Source organism: Podarcis muralis, chromosome 14, assembly GCF_964188315.1.
Source record: "Podarcis muralis chromosome 14, rPodMur119.hap1.1, whole genome shotgun sequence".
Lineage (NCBI taxonomy): Eukaryota > Metazoa > Chordata > Lepidosauria > Squamata > Lacertidae > Podarcis > Podarcis muralis.
Window position 1 is genome coordinate 2,262,533 of NC_135668.1, and position 27,799 is coordinate 2,290,331.

The 27,799-nt window shown below is 44.3% G+C and overlaps 1 protein-coding gene across 8 annotated transcripts in view; it reads left to right on the plus strand.

The window, feature by feature from the left end:
• TJP1 (tight junction protein 1) overlaps window positions 1-27,799 on the plus strand; it is a 324,709-nt gene that overhangs the window by 64,656 nt on the left and 232,254 nt on the right. The window lies entirely within an intron of this gene.

A 27,799-nucleotide genomic window follows, 5' to 3' on the forward strand; every position in this document is an offset into this window, starting at 1 on the left:
AGTGACCGTTATAACTGAAATAACATTTGCTTCAATGCTCTTCACAAGCATTGAAAGAAAGAGATACCGGGCTTTTTCCTGAAACTTTGTGGTTGTTAATTAGCAAAAATTAACAACCCTTTAGGTTACATTGACATGCCTAGACATTGTACTCAGCAGAAAAATGCTCAGTTTGGTCACAAATATTTTAATAATGCCTGTTGGCTATCATTGCAGTCAATTTCATCAGAAAAGTTTGTTTTGATTTGGAAGGCACATGCTTACCAACACATAGCCAAAGTTAGCAGCAAATATATATTTGTTATTTTTCTCCGCTGAAGTTTTCTAGGTGTGAAAATGGAGCTTCCTTTTCAGTTTTCAGTTTAGAGGCAAGTAAGAGTTGACCTGTGATCCTCGGATGAAGTGCAGTGTAGAAATGTAATGAATAAAATAAAATATATTACATTATGTATGGGGTAGAGAAAGTCTTCTTTGCTCCTAGTGCTTGAACTCGTAGACATCCAAGGAAGGTAAATGTTGGAAGATTCAGGACAGATAAAAGAAATGACTTCTTCATGCAGCGTGTAGCTGAACTCTGGAACTTGCTCCCTTTGGGGGCTGTGATGGCTTTATCTAAGGATGGGACAATTCATGGAGGAGAAGCCTAGCAGTGGCTACTAGCCAGGATGGCCACTTTCTACCTCCACTATCAGGCAGTGATGTTTCTAAATAGCAGTAGCTGTGAACTGCAGGAGGGGAGCGTGCTGCTTGGGGCGTCCCTGGCTGACCACTGTGGGAACAGGTTGCTGGACCACGTGGGCCATGGGCCTGATCCAGGAGGCTCTTCATGCTCTAGGTTTAACCCCAGCAACTGACTCAGGGACCAAAGACCTCTGCAGTGCATCATTCAGATACAAGTTTAGGTAATGGCCCAGAGAGCGGGAAAATCCTACGGAAGGCAAAGAGCAGCTGGGGGGGGGGGACACAGTTTTCACTGGGAAAACAGGAGCAACAGGTTAAAATAAACAAAACAACTTTCACCCAGTTCAACAGTCTTGATCCAAACCTCTTTCTGACCCTATTTGACTCATTTTCTTTCAGATGGGGGTTCCAATCTCAGATATCCCTCATCTTGTCTAGTATATTCTACAGAACAAACTAGGATGATACAAGAGCAGGCAAGGGCCAAACTATATGTCATTAGGGGCAATTTTCAGCTTCAAAATTATGTGCATGCTAATACACACACACACACATAACATGTAGTTTGGTCCTCAATCTCAGTGGTAAGAGGTTGTCTAGGGGTAAAGACAGTCTATTTCAGTACTGAACTGGAATCCAAAGGCCTGAGAATCGTATGTGAGCTATCCATTAAAGTTTAAAGGGAGCCAGGAAAGAAACACTTAAATGTAGATAAGTGAGGAGGCATCGGATCTGATTTTCATTTCTCTTGGGCAATTTTTGCTCCTTCCTGGTGATGTAGAAGGCTCCTTTTAGGTGGACCCAAAGACAGGAGTTCCCCCCCGACCTTGTCTCTTCTGAGATTTGAATCAGGCACCTTGGATGAAGAAGAACTTTAATTTGCATACAGTGAAAAGGTGATGAAAGGTTCAGAGTCAAACTCAGGTGAATTGCATTTGTGCTATAAAAAAACGGATTGCTTGTGACAGACGAGAAGGAATACAGAATCTCAGGGCTTGCAAATTGCTTAAAATCAAACTGTGTTGTTGTTATCAGGTAGGAGAGGAGGATAACCAAACTGATCCTGCCTGGATGTTCATGGACCAAGGAAAAAAGAGGGTTTCTACAGGCAGACGTGCTGCATTTGCCAGACATCATGGAAACCCACCTCAATATTTCCACCCCCTAGCAGACGTGCATTCATGTGCATGCGCACTTCCCCCCCAAAACGCAGGCATACCCAACTCACACACAGAAGCACTTGCACACATTCACATGCCACATTTGTACACATATCCCAAGGACACCCACACCCACACACACCCAATGTGGAGAGGGGAAAGGAACGTTATGCTTGTCTTCCTCCACTCTAGGAAAACTTGCACCATAAAATTTGGGGACTTGGCTTGACCCAAGGGAAGCAAACAGCCAATCACTTGATTCCTTTTGAGTCCAACTTTTTTGTGGTGATGGAAACCCACTCCATCTTCCCCACCCAATATGTCTTTCTCTCCCACGCCCCATGTATACTCTTCAGTTTCCTGGCACTGGCAGGTGCGGGCACATGGCTTAGTTGCTGGCCATTGAGGGGATTTCATTAGTAGGAGTGGGAGGTGTCAGGTGAATCTGTCACTCTGCTTCTTGGCTCACCTGAATATTTAGTGCTATGTGCCCTTTGAAGTTGTGTGTGAGGTGGTATGTGGTGCAAATAGGTCTATGATATTCGAGTTACCTTCCTGTGTTGCTGGTTTGGCTGCAAAACACAGTCTGTCTTACCCGTCTTGAAACCGGATCTTTCAACTTGGCTTATGTATGCTGAATTTTGAAGTGCTGTGCTTTGGGTGCGACAACCCTAACCCTAACCAGCTTCTAACTGAGTGAAAATGTGTTTCCATAGGTTAAAGCAAAGTGACTACAGTGGACGCTCGGGTTGCGAACTTGATCCATGTGGGATGCACGTTCGCAACCTGCAGTATTCGCAACCCGCGTCTGCGCAGGCACGGGTTGCAATTTAGCGCTTCTGCGCATGTGCGACCACTGAAACCCGGAAGTAACCTGTTCCAGTACTCAGTGGCGTAGCGTGGGTTGTCAGCACCCGGGGCAAGGCAAGTAATTTGCGCCCCCTAACCCGTGGATTTGCCCTAACCCCAGATGTTGCGCCCGGTGCGGCCGCCCCCCCCTGCACCCCCCACGCTACGCCACTGCCAGTACTTCCAGGTGGTCTGCAACCCGAAAAAGCGCAACCTGAAGTGGCTGTAACCCGAGGTACTTTGAAGCAGTTCCATTAAAATTTGGGAGCAGAGCACTGTGTTAGATCAATAGAAATGCCTTGCTCACTACTACTCCAGATTCCCTGCTGTGTGCTTGTGTGCAATGTTAGAAACTCAGATATATATATGCAAGGCGCCAAATGGCTCCTCAAACCAGGGTTACAGATGGCAAAATGGAATGCCTAGTTGCCATTTTTCGGCCAAACACATTTTCAATATGACTTTTTGGTTCCTGAAATTCATTCTGATTATGCAGATAAAATATGACAGACAGAATTCTACAGGATGTGTTGTTAGTGTGTGAATACAGGCAAGATCCAAGGATCCGCAGGCAGGCACCTCCAGATGGTGGAGACGTCAGGCACCATCCTGGCAAACGGGCATTTTCACTCGGTCGCAAGTGGCCGATGACCAGGTGCAAAATACACCTGGTACATTTCGAACTCTGCTTGTGTGTGATGCATGCCTCTGCAAACCCTTGCTGCTTGTGTGGTGATCTGCCTCTGATGAAATATTTGAAGCACCTTGCTGTACCAAAAGATTGCAATATTTTTAAGAACCCTATTTTTCTGGGGTTAATGTTCTCATGAAATTTTCCTCTAAGATACATGGTGTCCCCCTACCACCCCGCTTCTTTGGCACAAAGGACTCAGAAAGCCCAGTTTCGCCGTTGTATCCAGCTCAGTGGTTCTTCTTCTCCATCAGAGCTTGCCTGTCAGAGCAAAGGGTGAACAGAGAGTGGAAAGCAGGTCGGGCGGGATAGGAAGTGCGATGTGCAGCACATCAAAAGTGCTACCTGTGTGCCAGCAACTTTATGTAACACAAACCATCAGCTTGAACAATTGTATTTGACATCATGGACTTCTTTCTTTTTTGCTCTGAGTTTATATATTGGCCTCATCCCTGGGTTGTTCCTAAAATGTGACTGTGCTTCAGAGCTGTGTCATTAAGCTCTGTGCTGTGAAAGAGTTTTGCAAGGCAATGGTGACCCTGTTTTGCTGCCTATTCTAGTTAGGTTGAGGCTGTGTGTTGTTATCTTGATAGTGGTTAACACCTTGTTTGCTTGATGTCTCCTGGTGTCCTTTACCTGAGGAATGTGAGATTTTGTTCTAGGAGTTTTTTGTGGGGTGGAGCAGACGTTTGGTGTTAATCTCTAGGGCTAGAAAACTTAACATGTAGAGCATCCCTAGGACTGCTTCTGTATTTGAAATCCTTCTAGTCTGCAAAGAGACTGTCTCCTTTCCCACCTTTCTTCTCAACAGCCACACACATGCTAGTGGTCCTGTTCCCCAGGGGTGGTCATCATTTTCTGGTACCTCTCTCTTTTCCAGCTCCCTGTCAGTGGAGCATCCTTCCACCTGACATCCAGCTCTCTTCTTAAGGCACCTCTGCTCACCCTGTCTCAACCCAAGAGAAGTTCCTTCCCTTTTCCTAACCATTCATTTCCTCCTCAATGTGTCTCTCTCTTCACCTTTAGAATCTAAACCTGTAAATATGTGCTTACTCATGTGTTAGGGTCCTCAACCAAGTGTGGTCTGGTGGACTGAAGGATCCCACGTTCAAATCCCCACTCTGCCAGGAAGCTTACTGGGTGAAGGATCATAGAATTGTAGAGCTGTAAGGGCCCCAAGGGTCATCTAGTCCAACTCCCTGCAATCCAGGAATCTCAGTTAAAGCACCCATGGCAGATGGCCATCCAACCTCTGCTTAAAAACCTCCCATGAAGGAGCACCCACCACCTCCCAAGGGTGACTGTTCCACTGCCGAACCGCTCTTCCTGTCAGAAAGTTTTTCCGTATGTTTAGTCTCCTTTCTTGCCATTGATTCGAGTCCTACCCTCCAGAGTGGAGAAAACAAGCTTGCTCCATCTTCCATGTGACAGATATTTGCAGGTGGCTATCATATCTCCTCACAGTCTCTTCTTTCCCAGGCTAAACACACCCAGCTCCTTCAACCACTCCTCATAAGTCTTGGTTTCCAGGCTCTTGGCCATCTTGGTTGACCTCCTTTAAAAAATTATTATTGTCACATAATAGCCATTGTGTACAACTGAAATGTGCAACAGCAGGGTGTTCCATATACAAAGTAAGCAAACAATAAATAACAAGAGAAAGAAATATTTCCCAAGCTTGTGTGGACGGATGGTGAATGTTGAGCATCTAAGTCCAACACGTGGGAAATAAAACCCCACCAGATGACATAAAAGCATTCTGGATCCTTCATCACTTTGGAGACACACAGTTTAGCTGTTATTTTTCCCTCAGCAGCCGAAGTCTGTAAGTTCTTATACTGCAAAGATAAATGTAGACTTTTTCCCAAGGTTTTCCATTGCTGGGCTATTGAAATCCTAGCTGCAGCTAACATCTGTTATTTAGAGTGACAGATAATTGTGTTATTAGGGATGGGTGAATTTATCAATTTTGGTGCCTCATAGTTTCATACATTGAGTTTAGTTAGTTAATATGTCAATTTCAGCTTTTCTCAGTTTTTTATTTTTCCAGTTTCCAGTTCAATTCTCCACATTTCCACATCAGGTTTAAAAAAAAAACTAAAAAAAAACAACTGGCATTTTAGTGCAAGTTTCTTCCAGTATACAAGTTTTTGCATGCAAATTTTCCTGTTGTATACATTTTGCAAAGCAATTTACCCTCATGCAATGCACATTTGTGTATTATTTTAATAAATGTCTGCATTTATATGCACACTTTATCCTGGTATATACATTTTTGTTCACACTACTTGACTGGAAAACAGAACTGCAAAATTTGGAGAAGGGTGAATTTCAAAGAATGGCTGGTTTTTGGTTCATGTAACATTTTGGAATGTGTGAATTCAGTTAGTCTGTCTTCAAGTGCAAACAACTGAATTTCTCTCCTGTCCCTCATTGTGATTCATGTAATAATCCAGATAGTGCAAATTGGATTGGTTGACTGTGATCTACTCCCACAATAAATAAATAAAAACCTGCCAGTTGTTGAGCTTTTTTTGGGAGCAGACGACCAAAACCTGGGGAGGCTTCAACAAAGTTGATCGAACACGGACGGACCGTTATCAACCAGTGATGCCTAGATCTATCTTTCATTTCAATTGGAACCAGTGAAGGCAGTGAATGTCTTGTTTAAGTGTCTGGAGGCAGTTGGAGGTTGGATGGTGGTCAATGGATCGAGGTTGAATCCCAACAAGACAGAAGTACTGTTTCTGGGGGACAGGAGGCAGGCAGGTGTGGGGTTCTGAATGAGGTTCTGAATGAGGTTACCTTGCCCCTAAAACACCAGGTGTGCAGCCTTGGGCTCATTTTGGACTCACAGCTGTCCATGGAAGTGCAGATCAATTCTGTGTCTAGGTACGGAGGCTGCAACCCTACCTGCCCGCAGACTGTCTCACCAGAGTGGTGCATGCACTGGTTATCTCTTGCTTGGACTACTGCAATGCGCTCTACGTGGGGCTACCTTTGAAGGTGACCTGGAAACTACAATGAATCCAGAATATGGCAGCTAGACTGGTGACTGGGGCCGCCAGCACCACATAACACTGGTCCTGAAAGACCTACATTGGCTCCCAGCACGTTTCCCAGCACAATTCAAAGTGTTGGTGCTGACCTTGAAAGCCCTAAACGGCCTCGGTCCAGTATATCTGAAGGAGCATCTCCACCCCCATTGTTCCGCCCGAACACTGAGGTCCAGCTCTGAGGGCCTTCTGGCGGTTTCTTCACTGCAAGAAGTGAAGCTACAGGGAACCAGGCAGAGGGCCTTCTGGGTGGTGGTGCCTGCCCTGTGGAATGCCCTCCCGTAAGATGTCAAGGAAATAAACAACTATCTGACTTTTATAAGACATCTGAAGGCAGCCCTGTTTAGGGAAGTTTTTAATATTTGATGATTTATTGTGTTTAATATTCTATTTGGAGGTGCCCAGAGTGGCTGAGGAAACCCAGTCAGATGGGTGGGGTACAAATAATAAAACATATTATTATCATTATTATCATTATCACTAAAAAATTTATCCCACCATTCCTCCCAAAGAAACCCCAGGGTGGCAAGCAGCAAAATGTTTAAACAGTACTGTTTAAAATCAATTTTTAAGTACTTCTTTATTTTTTAAAAAACATCTAAAAACATTTAAACCATCTAAAGCACTTCTTAAAATTCAGGCTGAAGGTGTCCTCAAGCATGTCTGAGGCCCATAGGCAGCCTTCCCCAACTTGGTGCCCTCCACATGTTTTGGATTTCCATCAGCCTCTTCTCAGCCAGCCCAGCTTTGTAGCCTCAAACATCTAGAGAACACCAGGTCAGAGAAAGGTTTTACTAGAGCATCGCCTAATAGTCGTTTGGTCCCAGCTCCTGCCCACCTAGCAGTTTGAAAGCACCCCTAAGTGCAAGTAGATAAATAGGTACCGCTTTATAGCGGGAAGGTAAACGGCGTTTCCGTGTGCTGCGCTGGTGCTGGCTCGCCAAAGCAGCTTCGTCACGCTGGCCACGTGACCCGGAAGTGTCTCCGGACAGCGCTGGCCCCCGGCCTCTTAAGCGAGATGGGCGTGCAACCCCAGAGTCGGTCACGGCTGGCCCATACAGGCAGGGGTACCTTTACCTTTACCTTTACCTTTAATAGTCTGCTAGTCCACACATTTCATCCAGCTTCATATAGAAGCTGCCTTACACTAGCTCAGACCGTTGGTCCATCTAGCCAGCATTGTCTGCCCTGACTGGCAGCAGCTCTCTTGGGTTTCAGGAAGGGAACTTTCTCAATCCCACTGTGGCTTGAACCTGGGACCTTCTGCATTCAAAGCAGCTGCTCTGCCATGGAGCCACGGCCCTTCCTTCGCATCAGCTGGTCAAGGGAGCAGAAACTGATATGGCAAAGTTCAGAGGGAGAGCACAAGACCACCTTCTTGGCAGGCAGAGGATCTGAAGGAGAAGTGAGTGATATGGGCACAGTGGAGATCTTGGGGAAGGTAACTGATTTTTTGTGTGTGCTGTTCATAGGCAAGGGAAAGAACAGCCCTGAAAATCAGGGTTCATTTAATAAAAATCAATCTAACCTAATGCATAGAATTGTGTGTTTAAGCATCTTAGCAGTGAGAAACATTGGCCTCCAGTCCTTTGGAAAGAGATACATAAATAAGATCAAAGCCAAGCAGAAATTAAAAGGCTTAAAAAAACCTTAAACAACAAAAGACATGCTCACTTTCCCTCTTAATCTGCAAATTTTAATTATCTGTAAGTTTTAACTACAAGTGTTTGGTACTTTGCTGTTAATTGGGATTCAGTGGTACATTCTAAAAGCCTAAAAATAGCATTTCACTGTTAGAAAGGGAGAAAGAGGAGCTTTTTACCTTGACAACTGCATGTACAAAAATGTTACTGTAAATGATAAACCTGCGCAATCTATTTTCAGCACCATCTGCCGCTGATTGTGCTTATGAATCTGATTTAATTAAGGGCTTTGGTCTCTTGCTGGAGACTTCTGCTCCAATTTGCTTTCCTGTCGCTGGAAAGTGACAGATAGAGATGTGATGAGTTTTACTGGGCCCTTGGCTGCTCAGAGTGTGGTAAGCTTTAGGTTTTCACAGAGCTCTTGGTTGGAAAATGGGAGCTCTCATAGGCCTAACATTCTTCCCTTGTAGATTTCCACCCACATTGCTCCTCTTCTCCTCAGCTCACAGGGAAGTTACGGTGGTTAGCAAATGGCATCAGCAACCCGCTTCCCCAAGCAGTGAAGCATTTCAGGGTCAGGTTGCTTTGGGCGAGAGAACCCTGGAGACGTCCAGTATCTTTCTAATATCTCTTTTATTTACAAATGTGGAAATGGAGGATCTGGGGAGGGGAAATCATTCCTACAATAGGCAACACAACTACAGACCCCACATCTGATTCCCAGAGAAAACAACTACTCAGACCACATGCCCCATGATCCTTCCCTGACTGCCTGGAGTCCAGCTAAACTCAAGTGAAAAACTCTCAGCTTCTGTATCTGTTTCTGCCCAAACCACATGTTGTCAGAGGCCACGAGAGGCCGGGCACAAGCCCATCACTGCTGATGCTCCTGAAGTCTTGCGGTGATAAGGCGGGTTCTTGAGCTGGGGTTCCAGTGTGGCAGATCACTCCACTGCCTTTCATCTCCATTCCTTTTGATGGCTGGAGCCCTTTTAACTGTCTTTCAGTCTTCGTGGAAGAGAATCACATTGCAACATGTTGTTACCGTGCAGCAGTAAAGTACTGCTATTTACCATATCCGTAGGGACAAGTGGGTGGGCCCTTTCTCACCTCACCTGGCAGTATGCCACAACATCCTTAGATGGAGAACAACTAGCCAAGGGAGGCTGTGTAGGTGAGGTGTGTCACAGAAGCATGTCTGAATTTGTTCTGGACTTAGGAGTTTGCCTGGAACCCAAATGGAAAAGCAAGTTTTACTAGAGTGTAAAAATTGTGACTCCCTCCATCCTATGCTCAGGAAGGAACCCAAACCTATAACAATATTAAAAACAAAACAAAACCCATAGCTCACATTCAGAGCAATCCTATAGTGCATGCAATGGGTTTGTTTATGTGGCACCAGAAGGACCCCTTTGTGCAAAAATGACCACTACAATCTTAATTAAGGAGCTCAAGAGCAAGGCTACTTTTGTGATTGTTGCCCAGTTAATGAAAGAACTCTGTCATTCTCACTTGCGCTAATTGTTTTGCTGCAGTCAGGAACTGTGGAACCTCACCCAGGATGCCCCTGCATGTATTATGACAGAAGTCAGCAACCTTTTTCAGCCATGGGCCGCTCCACTGTCCTTCAGACCATGTGGGGAGCCAGACTATATGGGGGGGGGGGTTTGAACAAATTCCTGTGCCCCACAAATAACCCAGAGATGCATTTTAAATAAAAGGGCACATTCTACTCATGTAAAAATACGCTGATTCCCAGACCATGTGCAGGCCAGATTTAGAAGGTGATTGGGCCAGATCTGGCCCCCGGACCTTAGTTTGTCTACCCATGTATTATGCTTTGCTGCTTCCAGAATTATGAGTTTCACTCCTTTGCCATTGCAGCACAGGGCTCTTCTTTTGATTTGTGTTTTAAGGCCCTTTTTCCTATTAACTTTTCTTGAAGGCATGTGATGACAACCTTATGTCTGTGTCTAATCTCACAGTAGGATGCTATTCAAATTTAGAATGTGCCCTGAAGAATCACCTCCTTTCCCCCCTTCTTCTTCTTCTTCTTCTTTGCCAGTGCATGATCCCCAACCCACAGGGGCTGCTCCAGCTGTAATTAAAATCAGCCGTGGAAAAACAGGCAAATGAAACAAACAGCAGCCTGTGTGGCTTATGTCATGCATCCCATAATGGGCTGCTGAACTAGGGGGCATTTTTATTGAAGGGAGATGGCTCCATGGCAGCCTTTATTTCATAAGAAGTTTCCCATCCAAGTTTTTATCTTTGCTTTGAGTCTTGTCATGGGCCTTTTAAATTATTATGACTTAATAATCAAATAATTAAATGACTTTCCCCCTTCAGTCTGACCCTCGTAGTTTGGAAAACTAGTGTTTTAATTGTGTTTGTTTCATTCTTCATAGGTTTTTCATAGGTTTTTACTGTTATATATTGTATTTTAATTGCTGCCTTTGTTTTGTGGTTGTGGGGAGGCTATCAAGTTAACAAGTAAATAAGCAATACAATAAAAACATTACATACAGTGTTTGTTTTAAAAAGTAGTAATCCCCTCCTGTCCATTTCTGTCCAACAATCCCCAGAAGTCAGCCGTGCTATGTGTAATTTTGCAGGAATAGGTTTTGATAAGATTTTCTACTCTATATCACTGTAAGCTTTTATACAATTTCCAGTTTGGAATTTTTTTTTTGCATCCAGACCTAGCCAGTATTAGAAACTGAGATATGAAAGCTAGGAGCTAAATGGCACCTTAAGCCTGGGTTATGGGCGCCACAAACAGAATGTCTAGGCATGCTTTTTTATAACAAGAATACAAAGCTGAAAATGAATGAACTGCAGCTAAAATCATATGTTTGTTTTTCACATGGTCTAGTCCTCATCTGAAGACTGCAAAAAACAAAGCCATGCTTCACCTGCCCACCCCCCTTAATATTTTTAAGAGGGTCCCTTCTCCAGTCTTTAGAGAGTGGCTAGAAGTGGGGAGGCAGAAAAAGGTCCTCCTTTCCTTCCACTCTGCAGACAAGCTCTGGATTCTCCCTACACCCCCCTTCCTTCATATAAATATATATATTTTGGCACCACAATTAACACATATTACAGGCCTATACAACTGATGGCAGAAACACCCACCTTGAGTGTCCAGTTCACAAACCTAAGACTTCAATGTCTTTCAGCGATCCTACGCCAACGTTTGCACTACTTAAACCAAACCTATTTAAGCCAATCCAAGGCCACAGAGAGCAACACACTGCCTTTCTGTAAGGCCAGCTGAGAGGTGGAATCTATCAGCTTGCCTGATGCTGCAGTGATCTCTTGGAAGTCCAGTGGGGAGGAATTTCTCCTCCCATGCCCTCAGCGCCAGCATTGGCAGTTTTAATCTGAAATCTTAGGCACAGTATTGCACCCAGAGCTCAGAAACTGCTTGCTGTAATGAAATTCCCTGTCTCAAAATGTGCCTAGAACAATGGGAGTTTTGAACGCTGGACCTGGCGTATCCCAGTTCACCATCCATTTTATTCAATTCAAGCCCATTATTTATTATTATTTAAATTTGTATGCTGCGTTTCCATATAAATATGCTCACAGCAGCTCACAACAAAAGAAAAATGCAGATCAATACTTCATTACAATATCAATCAAAACACTTTGATTAAGTGAACAATGTAACATTTTAAAGTCATCATAAAGCAAACTGTCAATCATTAAAACATATCAATTAACATATTAGTAAAACATTTTGATTAATGACAGGTGTTATAACTGTTCCAATGCAATTGCATATCAACGATAATATAGGCAACAGCCACTATGTGGCACTAATATGCAAAATGATATGAAAAATTAAAATGTTTCATGGTGGCTAAAAATGGAAAGGGACGTGGGTGGCGCTGTGGGTAAAAGCCTCAGCGCCTAGGGCTTGCCGATTGAAAGGTCGGCGGTTCGAATCCCCGCGGCGGGGTGCGCTCCCGTTGTTCGGCCCCAGCGCCTGCCAACCTAGCAGTTCGAAAGCACCCCCGGGTGCAAGTAGATAAATAGGGACCGCTTACTAGCGGGAAGGTAAACGGTGTTTCCGTGTGCGGCTCTGGCTCGCCAGAGCAGCAATGTCACGCTGGCCACGTGACCCGGAAGTGTCTCCGGACAGCGCTGGCCCCCGGCCTCTTGAGTGAGATGGGCGCACAACCCTAGAGTCTGTCAAGACTGGCCTGTACGGGCAGGGGTACCTTTACCTTTACCTTTAAAAATGGAAAGTGTATATATATAATTATATAAGAGCTAGTGCCTGCCAACCATCCCAGTGCCTGCCAACCTAGCAGTTTGAAAGCACCCCAGGTGCAAGTAGATAAATAGGGACCGCTTACTAGCGGGAAGGTAAACGGCGTTCCGTGTGCTGCGCTGGCTCGCCAGATGCAGTTTGTCACGCTGGCCACGTGACCCGGAAGTGTCTGCGGACAGCGCTGGCTCCCGGCCTATAGAGTGAGATGAGCGCACAACCCTAGAGTCTGTCAAGACTGGCCCATACGGGCAGGGGTACCTTTACCCCTGAGGCTCACCCTCTTCTAGCCAAGGGTCACACGGATTCAAGAGCCGCATGGCAGGGCGTTTGTGTCATGAAGCAGCTCAGGCATCTTCAGATCTGCTCTTGGCAAAATAACAATGAGACTGAGCTATACTCCTTCATTATAGAACTTAATAGTAAAACTTCTCAGATCATAACTAGTCTTTGCATTTTCCCCTCGCTAGCTCTGTATTGCAAAAAAGATGGAACATGTGAATGATTTGCGTGTGAGAAGCAGTGACCCCAGATGGCTTGCTGGGGGTCCATGTGCCAAAGGCACGGGCAGTGGGGGCTTCCTTTCTCCACTTTGGTCTCAGTGCTGCTCAGCAGCAGGAAGATGGGGACAAAACTGGAATTGGCTCTGCCCGTCATTGGCTCTGGCGCCACCTACTGTCAGTCTTCCTGCCTTCTGCCCTACAATTCCCAATGAGCGCTAGCAACTGATGGGCACAGCAGGTGGAGATGAAAGGTCAGCACCTGAGTGCAGAAACTAGGGAAGAAGAGATTCAATGAGGATTTTGCTTGGTAAGAAAAAAGCATATCAGCTAAGGATCCTATTTTGGGAGGAGGTCAGATCCTTTGGATTGGACAGGCAGTCTGAATAGCTAGACCAGCCTTCTCCAGTCTGGAGCCTTCCTGATTTTTCAAACTACGATTTCAATGCCATGGCCAGTAGTCAGGGATGAGTGGAGTTGTAGTCCAGCAACATCTGAAGGGTCACAGGTTCCCCAACCACAAGCACTTAAGGCGTCTCTTGCTGCCTAGAAGTCGCTGGTGCAATGGCCTCTGTGGACCTGCTCCTGGTCTCACTTCTGGAGAGCTCCTTTCCTGCCCAGCTGTTAAGAGCAGAGACAGCTGCCGCTGCTGGACAGCTCCCTGGCCTGGCTGGGAAGGCTGCCATCTGACAAGGAGTGAAAAATCAGATCTCTGGGAAGGGAAACTAACACGATCCTCTGAGGGAATGAAGGATTTGAAAGTGGTAGCAGAGGGTAGGGGATGTTTAGACCCTAAAACCTGCATTTGAGGTGCCCTGTGACCAAGAGCCATGGGATGTCCCCCTGCACCACCCACTTCAGCAGTTCAAGAGCACTTTTCTTCCAAGCTAACCGTTGAAGAACCGTGAAGGCAGGATCCGAAGGGGCTGAGCTGGTTCAGGTGCATCACCCAAGAATACTGAGCAAGACTCCTGAACCCTCAGCTTCTTCTCCTTTCTCTCTCTCTCCCTCCTCTTCCCCATGGTGAGTCCTCTCCTCCTGGTTTGAGGCAAACCAAAGGTTTCCATTTTGTCTGAAGCAGCAAACTATGGCTTATTTTGCCCTGCAAATCAGGTTTGGGAACCAGGAGGGAAGAATGGAGGGAGAAAGGAAGTGGGAGAATGTCTGTGAGCGACTTGGGCATGGAACAGAATATTCAAAGTAAAAATAAATAAACCTGAAATAGGTGGAAGGGGTTAAGTTTTTCCCCAGGGCTTGTTTTTAAGCAAACAAGTTACCAGCGTGCTTGTAAACAGTTCAGAGGCCTTAAAATTGAGTGACCTATAAAAGCAGATTTTCTTTTTGAAAAAAACGACAACCAAAAAACCCCAGAAGATGTAATATTCCCGCCTCCATTTGTTTAAGTGACAAATCTGCTCTCTCTCACGTTCAGTCTCATGTATAAAGATCAATAAATAAATTACAGTTTTCATGACCAGGCTGCTAAAAATACAACTTAATCTCTTTTATGTTGAACCAGAATGCTGATTCATACATTACGTGGGATAATATAGCAAATGTTATTGGACTCACCTAACATTGCAGAGAAAGCACTTATCTGTGCAGTTCTACATACAGCCCTTTAAGGTTTTCTAAGTTTTGTTGCATTTTATTGATTCCTTTCAGCATTTGACAGTTTTGCATAAAATGCCCTATTTTAGCCAGCCCCAACCTCTCTCACCACTAAAGGAACACAAGTGAATAGTAAAGAGAACCTGCACAAGCGACGCTGACACCAAACCCACATACATTAAGTAAACTAGAAACATCACCACTTGACCCCGCCCCACTTACCGTTCCCCCCACCTCTTTCCCCCTTTTCTTCCTAATGTAACACTAATGTCTCAACAAATGAAACTGATCTGTAGAAAATGTACCTTGGAAAAAGTGACATTGCACATACTTTTGTAAACCAAGAAATCTTTAATAAAAATATGTTGAAAATAAATAAATGCCCTATTTTACAGATAAATTGTGTGGCTTCAGTGTACGAGTCACAACATATCACCAACTCCCAAGTCCTACATTTAGAGATATACATTCATAGAAGAATAGAATTGTAGGATTGGAAGGGACCCGAAGGGTCATGTAATCCAACCTTCTTCCCTGAAATGCAGGAATCTCAGCTACAGAACCCCTAACTTCTGTTTAAAATCTCCAGTGAAGGAGAGTCCACCACTGTTGAATAGCTCTTCCCATCAGAAAATTCTTCCTGATCTTTAGTCAGAATCTCCTTTCTTGTCATTTGAATTCACTGGTTCATGTTCTACCCTCCGGAGCAGCTAAAAACAAGCTTCCCCCATCTTCTGTGTGGCAGGAGGGCATTTCATTTTAGTGGATGATACTTAATTTTTGCAAAATTCTTCAGTGAGGGGTCTTAAAAAATATGTTTTGGAGTTTGAGGAATTCAAATCTGCAATTATGTTTGTGATTGGACAACATTTAGCTTGCTGTGTCTATGCTTAATGAAGAAGCACACAAACTGCTTTCAGAAAACCAAACAATTTTACTTTTACCTTCAGGAAATGCTAAATAATAAATAAATAAAACTAGTAAAATATAATATAACTGCAAGTACTTGGCAATCGTTTTTAATGATTTCTATGCAATTTTACAAACATTTTATTTACCAAGCAAAACTCAATTATATTAATTTAACCAAAATGTATTTTGAACTCCCAAGTCATGTTACAACTTTTCAGCACCCCTCATTTTTGGAATTTGAAAAATTCAGCACACCCAAATCCACTCAGTGGATTTGTAACTGGCTGACTGACCGAACCCAAAGGGTGCTCATCAATGGTTCCTCTTCATCCTGGAGAAGAGTGACTAGTGGGGTGCCACAGGGTTCTGTCTTGGGCCCGGTCTTATTCAACATCTTTATCAACGACTTGGATGATGGACTCAAGGGCATCCTGATCAAATTTGCAGATGACACCAAACTGGGAGGGGTGGCTAACACCCCAGAGGACAGGATCACACTTCAAAACGACCTTGACAGATTAGAGAACTGGGCCAAAACAAACAAGATGAATTTTAACAGGGAGAAATGTAAAGTATTGCACTTGGGCAAAAAAAATGAGAGGCACAAATACAAGATGGGTGACACCTGGCTTGAGAGCAGTACATGTGAAAAGGATCTAGGAGTCTTGGTTGACCTCAAACTTGACATGAGCCAACAGTGTGACGCGGCAGCTAAAAAAGCCAATGCAATTCTGGGCCTCATCAATAGGAGTATAGCATCTAGATCAAGGGAAGTAATAGTGCCACTGTATTCTGCTCTGGTCAGACCTCACCTGGAGTACTGTGTCCAGTTCTGGGCACCACAGTTCAAGAAGGACACTGACAAACTGGAACGTGTCCAGAGGAGGGCAACCAAAATGGTCGAAGGCCTGGAAATGATGCCTTATGAGGAACGGCTAAGGGAGCTGGGCATGTTTAGCCTGGAGAAGAGGAGGTTAAGGGGTGATATGATAGCCATGTTCAAATATATAAAAGGATGTCACATAGAGGAGGGAGAAAGGCTGTTTTCTGCTGCTCCAGAGAAGCGGACACGGAGCAATGGATCCAAACCACAAGAAAGAAGATTCCACCTAAACATTAGGAAGAACTTCCTGACAGTAAGAGCTGTTCGACAGTGGAATTTGCTGCCAAGGAGTGTGGTGGAGTCTCCTTCTTTGGAGGTCTTTAAGCAGAGGCTTGACAACCATATGTCAGGAGTGCTCTGATGGTGTTTCCTGCTTGGCAGGGGGTTGGACTCGATGGCCCTTGTGGTCTCTTCCAACTCTATGATTCTATGATTCTATGATTCTATGAAATGTGACAGCCTTCAGATATCTGACAATGGCTACCCTTTCTCCACTCAGTCTCCTCTTTTCCAGGCTAAACAGACCCAACTCCCTCAATTGTTCCTCATAAGGTTTGCTTTCCAGACCCTTGGTCATCTTGGCTGTCCTCCCTCTGCACATGTTTGTCCAGTGTGTGTGTAAAAATGTATTTTCTGGGTTTGGGTTTTTTTGGTCATCCTCCCAATCTCTCCCTATTTTTTCCAATTATTTACTTGCCTCTTCTCCTGGCTGGAGGCAAACAACAAATTGCCCTTTTGTCTGAAGTAGCAAACTATTTTGCCCTGCAAACAAGAGAGGGTGCACGGACAAAACATTCATGAAACAAGAATGATTTTTTTTTTAAAAAAAAGTTCCCAAAAAGTAGTTTTTTAAAAAAATTCCATTTGTTTGAGAAGGACCCTCTGTTATGCGAAGTATTCTACCATTTGAGTGTCATTTTAAAAATTCTGAATGTGAACTATTAAAGGGGGAAAAATAGATCTCTCTCCATCTTGGCTGCAAGTTTCAAGCGCCTGGATGTTGGAGGCACCCCCCTGGCTCCATGACGGCTGCTCCGAAACAACTGGTTTGGGGATTGCTGACTTAAAAGCTCAGACAAGAAAGCCAAAGACACCCCCCACCACTCCACAAGGCACAAAAGCAGCCATAATAATAATAATAATAATAATAATAATAATAATAATAATAAATAGTAATGAAGATTATAGTGTCACTAGTATTGCCATGCCATGTTCTGACATCATTATTAATGCTATCTTGATGCTTTTAAAATGGCTTTTCCTTAAATCCTTTAATACTGTAAATGGGATTAGTTTGGGCTTTATTTATTTATTTAGGGTGCCCAAAGCATTTAGAGGAAATCTGCTGAGGTTGGCTTCTTGTGCAGCTGACGGTTTTTCCACTTATTCAGCGCCTTACCTTGCCCTCCTGAAGGAGAGGCTTCAACAAGCCCAGCCAACAGTGGTCCCAGGTTTTGCCAGCTGGCTTGGGCTTCACTTAAATCGACCAGGATCCAAGTGAAATATGGTCACCCACATCTCTCCCAAGTGACTCTTGTGATGCCAATGATTAAAAAATGATACATACCAAATAAGTCAAGGTTGAGTTTCTGTACTCTCCTCTGTGTCCTGTGGTCGGTTGTGCAAGTAGAATAGGGGTGAAGAAAGATGCCATCCCATCTGAAGTCAGGGCTTGGCTCCTTTGTGGGTCATAATCTACCAGCAGAGGAGCAGGGCTGAAAAATTCTCCTGCTGCTGTATAGTTTGGATTTCCGATTTTGCCAGCATCACCAAGGATTTGTGCCTGGCAAAGTTTCCAAAGCAGCAACATAGCACAAAGAATTGCACAAAACACCAATATTTTATACCAGCAATAAGAAGGCAAGAAGGCAAGGACTCTGTACCAGTCTTCCTGCCCCACATCTTCCAGGGGCATCAGGGGCTTTGATCTGGGATTTCATAATTCTTCTTCCTGGGCAGGTTTTAGTGATTCAGATACCTGCCTTGCCAGACAGGCACTGTGCTTTCTAGCTAATCCAGGGGCTTCATACTGTCATCCAATTACAAAGGTTGGTGTTGTGCACCTTTACTATCTTCTGAGCTTGAGAAGGGCTCCTTGGCCTGAAGCCACACAGTCTCTGCCTGATCACTAGCCGTGGTCCCAAATATGACCCATGGGACTTCTGGTTCAATCAAAGTGGAAGTTGCTTTTGTGAGATGTCTGGGAAACACTACAAGGATTTTTCATGACTTTGAGGCCAAATTAACCATAAGAAAAGACTGCATATTCTGCTGACTCAATCATTCTTTGGAGAGTGACAAAGATATAGGAGGCAGAGTTCAATAATTCACTGAGCTAATCTTTCCAGTTATGCACCCAATAATAATGCTAATAGTGTACAGGAAAGACATGATCTAGAAGAGGTCTGGAGAAAGATGCTCCATTCTGAATTCACAAACTGAGTAATGCTCCAGAATGTCTGACACCTTCAGTTTTTCATTTTGTTTTGATAGCAGCAGTGACACAATGATTTGAGAAGTTGCTGTCTAGTCCAGCTAGCTTTTTCAATGGTTGACATGTTATTCCCAACCACACATATTGCCAAAACTGGGAGGAAATTAAAAAACCCCACATAAAGAATAAAGTTTTGTTTTGAAACCGGCTTTTTCAGATCCCCTCCCCCTCCCTCTCTTGCCTGACCAAAGAAGCAGTGGCTTCCCTCTCCTGCACTTCATGACTTCTGGGATCCTGGACTGGAGAATACAAACTCCAAAACTGGATCCTGATTTAGTCACTCACAATTGTGATGTGGCATTAGCAGTTGTTAAGAGCAGGGATCGGGGACTTGGTGCCCTTCAGACATTGTGGAACTCCAACTCCTGCTAGCTTCAGCCAGCATGACCAACAACCAGGTGTGGTGAGAGTTGTAGACCAGCAGTATTTGGAGGTTCCTCATCACTAGTTTAGAGAGGACAGGGATTGTTCCACTTGGATCAGGAAGGATGGAGGAGAAATGAGCAGTGATGGTTCATCTGGTTAACGGCTATAAACAAATTCCTTTGTGGTTCTCAGCATCTAGGAAGAGAGAAGTAGCGAGTCTTTTCTCTCCAAGTGGGATGTGCTTTCCTGTATCTTGCCACTGCCGCCCAGTGTCATGCTCTTTTTTGAGTTGATGTTGATTGTTCCTGATCTTTGTCCTTCTAGAGGGAAATGCCTATCGAACTTTGAGATACTGTCAACTGTCATAAAATTCATTGACTTGCACATGTCATTGATGGGGGAAAACCGATTAGGTCATCCAGCTCATCCTCGGCCAATGCAAGATTGCTCCCCATAGCATATTTCCTGTGGTGTTTTGCCCTATCCGGACTAGCTGATGGCACTCCTGGGAAGCCTAGTGGCTGTTGTACTGCTCACAGGGCCACCATATTCCTCTGTGAACTATGACCCAGAAACAATCAAAATCACGACTAATTAGTGATGCAGGCAGTGAAGATGGCCTTGGTATCTCATCTCCAAAAGGCATGAATGAATCCTGGCACAGCAGGGGGAAATATCCACCAGCAGTCTCCAGAAGGACAGGATGACTGAGCAGACTTATCTTGCTATTTCTGAACCGGCAAGGAGATGAACATCAATGACTAAATCTATTAGTTCAACATAACCACAATTGTCTATTCAAGTTAAGAAAACTTCTGGGGAAATTTTGAGTTAACAGAACACACACACACACACACACACACACACACACACACACCGTTATCTAACATGCAACTCGTTGAACTGTTGCATCTGTTGCTGAAAATATTGTTATGGGTAAAACCACACACAGCATACGCACCATTGTTTCTATGGCACCCCATAGGTTTTCTGGGCACTGTAGATTCCCATTCCCCCTCCCACTCAGCTCTCAGCTTTTCCCACTCTCAACATTCCATGCGCTTGAGTTCTTCTTACAAGACAGTTTTGGGGTTCCTTCCTACTTTTAGAGGTTTGCCCCTAAATATTTTTTTTTACTTTTGCAAACCTCAGCATTCCCTCACGTCTGCCAGTACCTTTGGTATGGGGGTGCTGCTATGCTGTCTACATAAGAGTGGGCACTCTCTACTGAAGCTTAGAAAAAGAATATGGCAGCCCTCTCCTCTGGCATGACCAGCCCATAGGGGAAGGCTCTGCTATTGGCTGGTGGGTGTGCTGGAGAAGCCCTTCTTTATATGGGTATCTGTACTCCACAGCACCTTCATCTGGGAGATTTCTGACTGGTTGGTTGGTTGGTTGGATGGCTGGATGGCTGCCTCCCTGCTCCACTTAGATAACAGGCAAAGACTTTTATTGTGGTGGATTTATGTTTTGTGTAAAATTCTTTTTAACGATCGGCTGTTTTATTGTGTGCATGTATGTTTGTTCGCTTGTTTAATGACTTTATTGTTATGCAGAAAGGAACAATGGCATTACAGAAGTGAAAATAAAACGTACAGTTGAACATTAACATTGAAATGAGTATCCAGCTGGATATAAAACCCTCCCCCATTATCCATTCATATGCTTTATAATACATGCATTTTTATCAAAAATGCATAAGTCCATACACCATTATACTATCTTTGGTAGCTGCAATGATTTCCACAATGGAAGAGTTCTTGCACTAGCAGATGGGTGAGAGCCAGTGTGGTGTAGTGGTTAAGAGCGGTAGTCTCGTAATCTGGGGAACCGGGTTCACGTCTCCGCTCCTCCACCTGCAGCTGCTGGGTGACCTTGGGCTAGTCACACTTCTCTGAAGTCTCTCAGCCCCACTCACCTCACAGAGTGTTTGTTGTGGGGGAGGAAGGGAAAGGAGAATGTGAGCCGCTTTGAGACTCCTTAAAGGGAGTGAAAGGCGGGATATCAAATCCAAACTCCTCCTCTTCTTTTAAAGTTGTGCAGCAGAGAGCTCTAACACTACACTTGCTTTAGCGCAAACGCATTGCGCTACAGATCATGAAATCTCTTGTGCAAGAGCAGCATCCGGCTTATGCATTCTCTTGGGCACCAATGTTTCACTAGTACAAAACTTTAACTTAGCTCTACACTGATACAATCTACATTTTTTTGCCAAGATAAATAAAGTTAGCAGTTCCAAGTTGTCACTTCAGACAAGCACTTTTAAGATGGAACCACTTTTTGGAGAACTGTGGATTTTATGTCCAGATATATGTGAGCATTCAGGGTTTCTGGCCAAAGCCCTTGTGTAACTTGACAAGTTGTCTAGAACATGTGAAAGATGTCAGCATTCACGGGTTTGACACTCATTGTGTGAGTGTATGCATTTGTGGTTTGTTTGTTTTTTAAAAATGTGTTTTTACATTATGTTGATCGTAATACAACTGCCTTGCATGTTAACTGTCAGTGATGGAAAAGTAAGACACATATATGGGGATAAGAAACCCAGAATTAATAAAAGAAGATGGTATAAACCCCAGAAAATAGGTGTGTCTTCCCAACATAAAGTTATATTATATAGCAAATAAGTTAAGATATATTATAGACGGGATAACAGAACAAGGAGAGTTAAAATGGTTAGAGGGTGGTACACAGGAAATGAGGGAGAAGTTAGTGAATATATTTTTTATCAAACCAAATAGGCAATTGTGGCAGAATATTGAAAATCCCTTATTAAGAAGCATCATTGAAATAGGAGTGAAATATAAAGGAAAATTGATACCAGTAAATTCCCCACTAACTCCGGTGGTGATTTAAAGAAGGAAATTGAAAAAGAAGCAAAAGAGAAGAAAATACTTTAAAAAGGATTGTGTGGAGAGAATAAGAAGCAAAGAAGAAGTAAGAGAAGCTCTAACAGGAAGTGAAATAACTTGGTTTAACTGTATACAACTTGAGCAACGGACAATGAAGTGGTTAAGGGAAAACAAGAAATGCAAAGAATATACAAAATTTGAAAAAATGATTATAAAAAGGGGAGATGAAGAAAATATAGTTATAAAAGGGGAAACCAGTGAAATTTATAAAATATTAGTAGAAACAAGATAAGTTAAAAGAGGTTTGGGAAAAGGAGACAGCAGGGCAGATAAAGCTGGGGGGGGGGGGAATATGGGAGAAACACACTCTGAAAATGTTGCCTAAGAGGATAAAAGAACATTACTACAAGTTAGGATGAAGATGGTACTTAACACCAGTAAGACTAAATCAAATAAACAAGGAGGAGATGCCAGGAAACTGGAACTTATGTTCACAGATGTAAATACAGTGGTACCTTGGGTTACAGACGCTTCAGGTTACAGACGCTTCAGGTTACAGACTCCGCTAACCCAGAAATAGTACCTCAGGTTAAGAGCTTTGCTTCAGGATCAGAACAGAAATCATGCGGCAGCGGCGCAGCGGCAGCAGGAGGCCCCATTAGCGAAAGTGGTGCTTCAGGTTAAGAACAGTTTCAGGTTAAGAACGGACCTCTGGAACGAATTAAGTTCTTAACCCGAGGTACCACTATACATACAAACTTTTTGGGAAAGGGTGTTTAAGGAGAGAACAAAAATCACTGAGTTAAAGCTGACCGAAAGTACAGAGGTAGCATTGTAATCAATTTATGATGGGGTGGAAGGTTCACAGGCTATAAAGGATTTGCTCACAAATTTATTGACAGCTGAGGAAGTGAAACATTTATTATAGCTAGGAAGTGGAAGGGGCAGGGTGTATAGAGAATGGAAGAATGGTATAGAGAGGTGTGGGATATAGTTATTAATGGTAAATTAACATGTACTGTTCAGGTAAGACGGGGAATATGCAGGAGAAATGATTTTGAGGAGATATGGAAGGTATTTGTAGAATTTGTAGTTAAAATGGAAAGGGGTCAGACCTTTGCAAGAGGTGTTGAAATTTTGGGAGGTTGGATAGTTATAATGGAATGGTCTCAGGGATGCACATTTTTATTTCTAGTTATTTATTTATTTATTTAAATACATAAAAAGAAAAGCAAAATATAACTATTATAAGGAAAGAAAACAAATAAATACAAATATGGAAATAATTGTGCTATAGAAAGGACTGGTTTGTTGCAATGGTTAAGTAACAGCTTGGACCTTTGATTTCAGGGGCCTCCTCTGCCTAGATGGGGCCGCAAGAGAGATTTTAAGCTCGTGCCTCATTTCTCCATTTTGCAAACTCTGCAGACCTATATCCTTAGACATGCTGCGCCTTCATCCGGCTGGGCAAAGATGGAAAACCGAGAATCTATGATACAGGACAAAGAAGCAATTTCTCAAAGGGTGATAGATTGCATGGAAGCTCATGAAATATAGATGGATTGTCAAATTTAACTCACGTCAGAAGTATTTACCTTCCATTAACTATCATAAATCATGCAGTAATTTTGTTTTAAATAACTTTTTGCAGTGCGGACCTGAAGAATACCATGAATTGAGATTCCCACCCTTCACTTCTTATTTGTGCTTTGGGCCTCAAGAGTCACACAGCCACACTAGAGAGCAGCTGTGGGGAACCTTTGGCCCTCCAGATGTTGCTCAACTGCAGCTCAAATCATCCCTGCCCGTGGACCAGGCTTGCTGAGGCTGCTGGGATTTGTAGTTCAGCCCAATTTGGAGTGCCAATGGTCATACCTGCTATAGAGGAAAAGTTCAGAAGAATGTAACTCAGGAGCAAAGGCCCGGAAGCTGGGCTTAAGAGCAACAGCACTCTGCTGCCTGTAATTCAGAGGGGCATATTTGCTCCTGGTAGCACAGTATATAGCAAGCATCCTAGCTGCTGATAGGCCTCTCCTCTGTTAATTTGTCTAATTCCTTTCCTATCTTTGAGTAGAAACTGTGCTCTACAGGGAGCAGTCGGGAGCAGTGGCGTAGCGTGGGTTGTCAGCACCCGGGGCAAGGCAAGTAATTTGCGCCCCCTAACCCGTGGATTTGCGCCCCCTAACGTGTGGATTTGCCCTAACCCCAGATGTTGCGCCCGGTGCGGCCTGCCCCCCCTGCCCCCCCACGCTACGCCACTGGTCGGGAGCATCTCTGAGCATTCAGGAAAGAAGAAGAAGCATCCTGATCTGCCCTGGCGTTTTCTTCTTGCTTTCTGAGTTCTCTCCCCCCCCCCCCCCCGGCAATCTCTACTTGCAAAGTCGCCTTTTTGCTCCTGCTGCAGATGAGTGGGTGTTTTGGGGGCAAAAAATAAAGGTTTGGGTGGGGGTCTGGTCTGGTCGGTGGATTAAACCATTTACCTCAGAATTTGCCCTTCGGAAAAGATCCTCAGTTGTCTAACCGGATCTACTAACAGAAGTGTGGTTCCTCTTGCTTGCCTTGCAGTGACAGTCATGGCGGGCTGGAAAAGGTTTTGGGCAGGTGTTGGGCATGTGGTGCTTAAGGGGGTGGACAAACTTGGGAGAATTACAATGACAGTATCTATTAGTAATCCACATAATACCAGATCATTCCTTCCTGTGCTTAACAAAGCTTCAAAGCAGTAACCCTGATATTAACTTAATGAGTACATAGCAAATCATTTAGTTTGTTTAAGAATAACAGAGTGCCTTGTTCAAAGGGGGCTTCCAGAGGGGGGGGGGGAGAATCCATTGATGCTGTTTGAAAAGAACCCTTCAGAGGTTTGCTCAAAGGAATCAAGTTGATATTTCCTCTAAATAGAGATATTTTGGGACTTCTGTGGCTCTGCTGGAAGAGCCCCTTGGGGTGTCTTTGTTACACCCAGTTTGAGTTGTTGCATGTTAATTAAAAGGCGAGTGTTAAATTCTAAACTGTAACATCCTTTCTTCAAATTGTGAAATTATCACCAGGGTTTAAAAGGCGTTAAATAAAAAGAAAGTAACATAGATTCAAAAAGAGCCAGAAATGTTGACTTTGGCCAGGCACTAGTCAGATGTTATATGAAGGAAAGTTTAATTTACAGAGAGTAAAGCAGACATCATTTCAGCATCGACTGTGGTGGTGGGGAAAGTGGTACAAAGTGGGTGGGGCCAAACCACACAGATGCCCCGTTCTCTCTCTCTCTCTCTCTCACACACACACTCTCCCCCTTTCCCCTTTGCCTTCCTTGCTGAAGTTAATGAACAGAGAGGACATGCACCAGGCTGGCCCTGTGTGAATAGAGCTCTCTCTACCTGTGTGGCCAGTTTGCGGCAGGTGGGAGGCAGTGGGTGTGGCCTAGGAGAAAGTGGTCTTTGGGAGAGTGCTGGAAGCAAATATTTTCAAAGCACATTTCTTCTCCAGAGTTGCTGAAAATGAGAACAATGGACATTTTTTATAATATAATACTAGTAAGAGACTTACACAGGGGTAAAACCAGTGCCATTCAATAGAAGTGAGCAATTGTATTTAAGGGTGAAAAATATTGTTGGAACAAGGATAGTGTTGTGCAAAATGAACCCTCAGCTGTGTAGCCAAAGCAGAATCTGTCAGAGGGTTGATGGGATGCTTGATTATATAAAAACAAGCCTTTTGTGTTGGCTCTTATTGGGCCTTGGTGGCATGTATGGATGGTACTGTTGAGCCTTCTGAGCCTTCTGCTCTGCTCTGAGACTTGTTCCCCTTCCCTTTCCCTTCTCTGGCTGTTCTCTGTTCTCCTGTCAGTTCCTTCCAGGTGTGGGGACTTGGGGGCTCCACCCTTCATTAGCTTCCCAGCTGTTCAGCCCCAGCAGGTGAGCTCCTGTGACTCTGTCTTGCGCTCTGCTGTGACTTGGCCAGAGGCTGCTTGGCTTTCTTCAGTGCCACTGGCCCTGTCACATCTGATTAAAAAGCTCTAATGGGAGAGGAAGCCATTGAAAGCATATTTGTAGAATGCTTTTTGCTCTGTTATGTGAAGCAAATGCCTTGTTTTAGGAGGGGGGGGGGGGTTGGCAGACTATCGGCAGACTGCCTGACTCCTGTCTTTGCTCTGTGCTGGGGCACCTACTTGTTTCCCCCTTTCCTCATCCTCCACACTTCCGGTCTCCAGTGCATCCCAGCTCTTCCCCTCCTCTGGGGTGTATCCGGTTGTCCACCACCAAGATCCTGGCTCTAAAACTTCTCCTGTGCTTTCCTGGAGGGCTCTTGGTCAGGTGGTTTCCAGCACTCCTCCTCATCTAGCCAGTCCCTGACCTCACTGTCTCAAGGCAATTTACACATAAGAACAATTTTTTTAAAACCCCAGCAAATATATTTAAAATAAGATTCAAACCCTAACAAGTGGACACTTATTTATCCAGCTGGGAAAGTCTATTGAAACAAAAAGCATCTTCAGCCTTTTCCAGAAAGTGCAGATAGTGAGCACTTCTCGTATCTCAAAAGGGATGCTATTCCACAGAACAGGGACAGCCACACTAACAGCCCTGCTCCAGGTTACTGTGGAGTGGACTTCTGAGATCTTTGGAACTTGTAGGAAAGACTCTCTTGCAGAGCACGGTGATCTACTGGGTGCATAGCAGATAGGATCAGCTGAAGAAACAAGTACTTACAACCTGCCCAGGGGGTCCCACTGCCTTTCTGCTTCTTTCACCTCACTGTCAGAGCCGCCTTTGCACAACTTTGCATGGAGGTGGGGGCTAGAACTGGATGGCTCCGCCTGCCGTTGTCTCTCTGCCTTCCACCATACCAGTGGGCACCAGCTGTCCCTGCTCCCTGCAAGACTTAGAACCCTGGTTCTAAAGCAGGCTTTGCTTTCAGATGGTTGGTGGTCGGGGTGGTGCCTGAAAAGTTCTCAAGAGACTCCATGGCATTTTGAAGTTCTTTGTGGCCTTGTATCTTGAGCTGAACAGAGCCATAAAACGAGATACCAAAATTATTATCTGATTGGCAGTGATTGGGTTCCCCTCTTGCCCCCTGCTTTGGGTTTCACTGTAGTTCCACACAACTTGGTGTTTGGCCAACAGCTAATTATTTCACTAATTTGGGAGAGCACTTTGATTACCAGTGGGTATATTGATTAAACAAGCGTGCTGAGAGAAAGAGAGACTGCTGTTCAAAGGATGGGCTTTTTTGGCATTCCCTGAAAAAGGAACACCACAAAAACGCAATGAAGATCAGCTTGAGCCATTCATTCCAAGAACAGGGAGAAGGATGTTGGGCTCAGTCCTGCTGAGGGAGCTCAGCTTGCTCATTGAAACTGTAGGACTTAAAAACAAAAAAACCTCACTCATTTAACTAGTGTCACATCAAAATGAGCATCCTGTCGGTGCAAGCGTTTCTGCTTGCTGAATGAAATGACTTCCCCTCTTCCTGCCGGCTGTTGGAGGTGGGAGACAGAGCTACTTCATTGAATCTAGCCCTTTGGCCGCATTTCAGACATCACATTTCTCAATCCTCCAAACCATCCTTTTCAACCAGGTGACCTCCTAATGTTTCAAGTGCACAGTTTCCATTGTCCTCAGCCAGTACGGGAATTGCAGTCCAAAATGTTTGAAGGGCACCTGTTAAGGACTCGTGGACGGTTAAGTCCAGTCAAAGACGACTATGGGATGCAGTGCTCATCTCTGCTTTCAGGCCGAGGGAGCCAGTGTTTGTCCACAGACAGCTTTCTGGGTCATGTGGCCAGCATGACTAAACCACTTCTGGTGCAACGGGACACCATGACAAGTGCT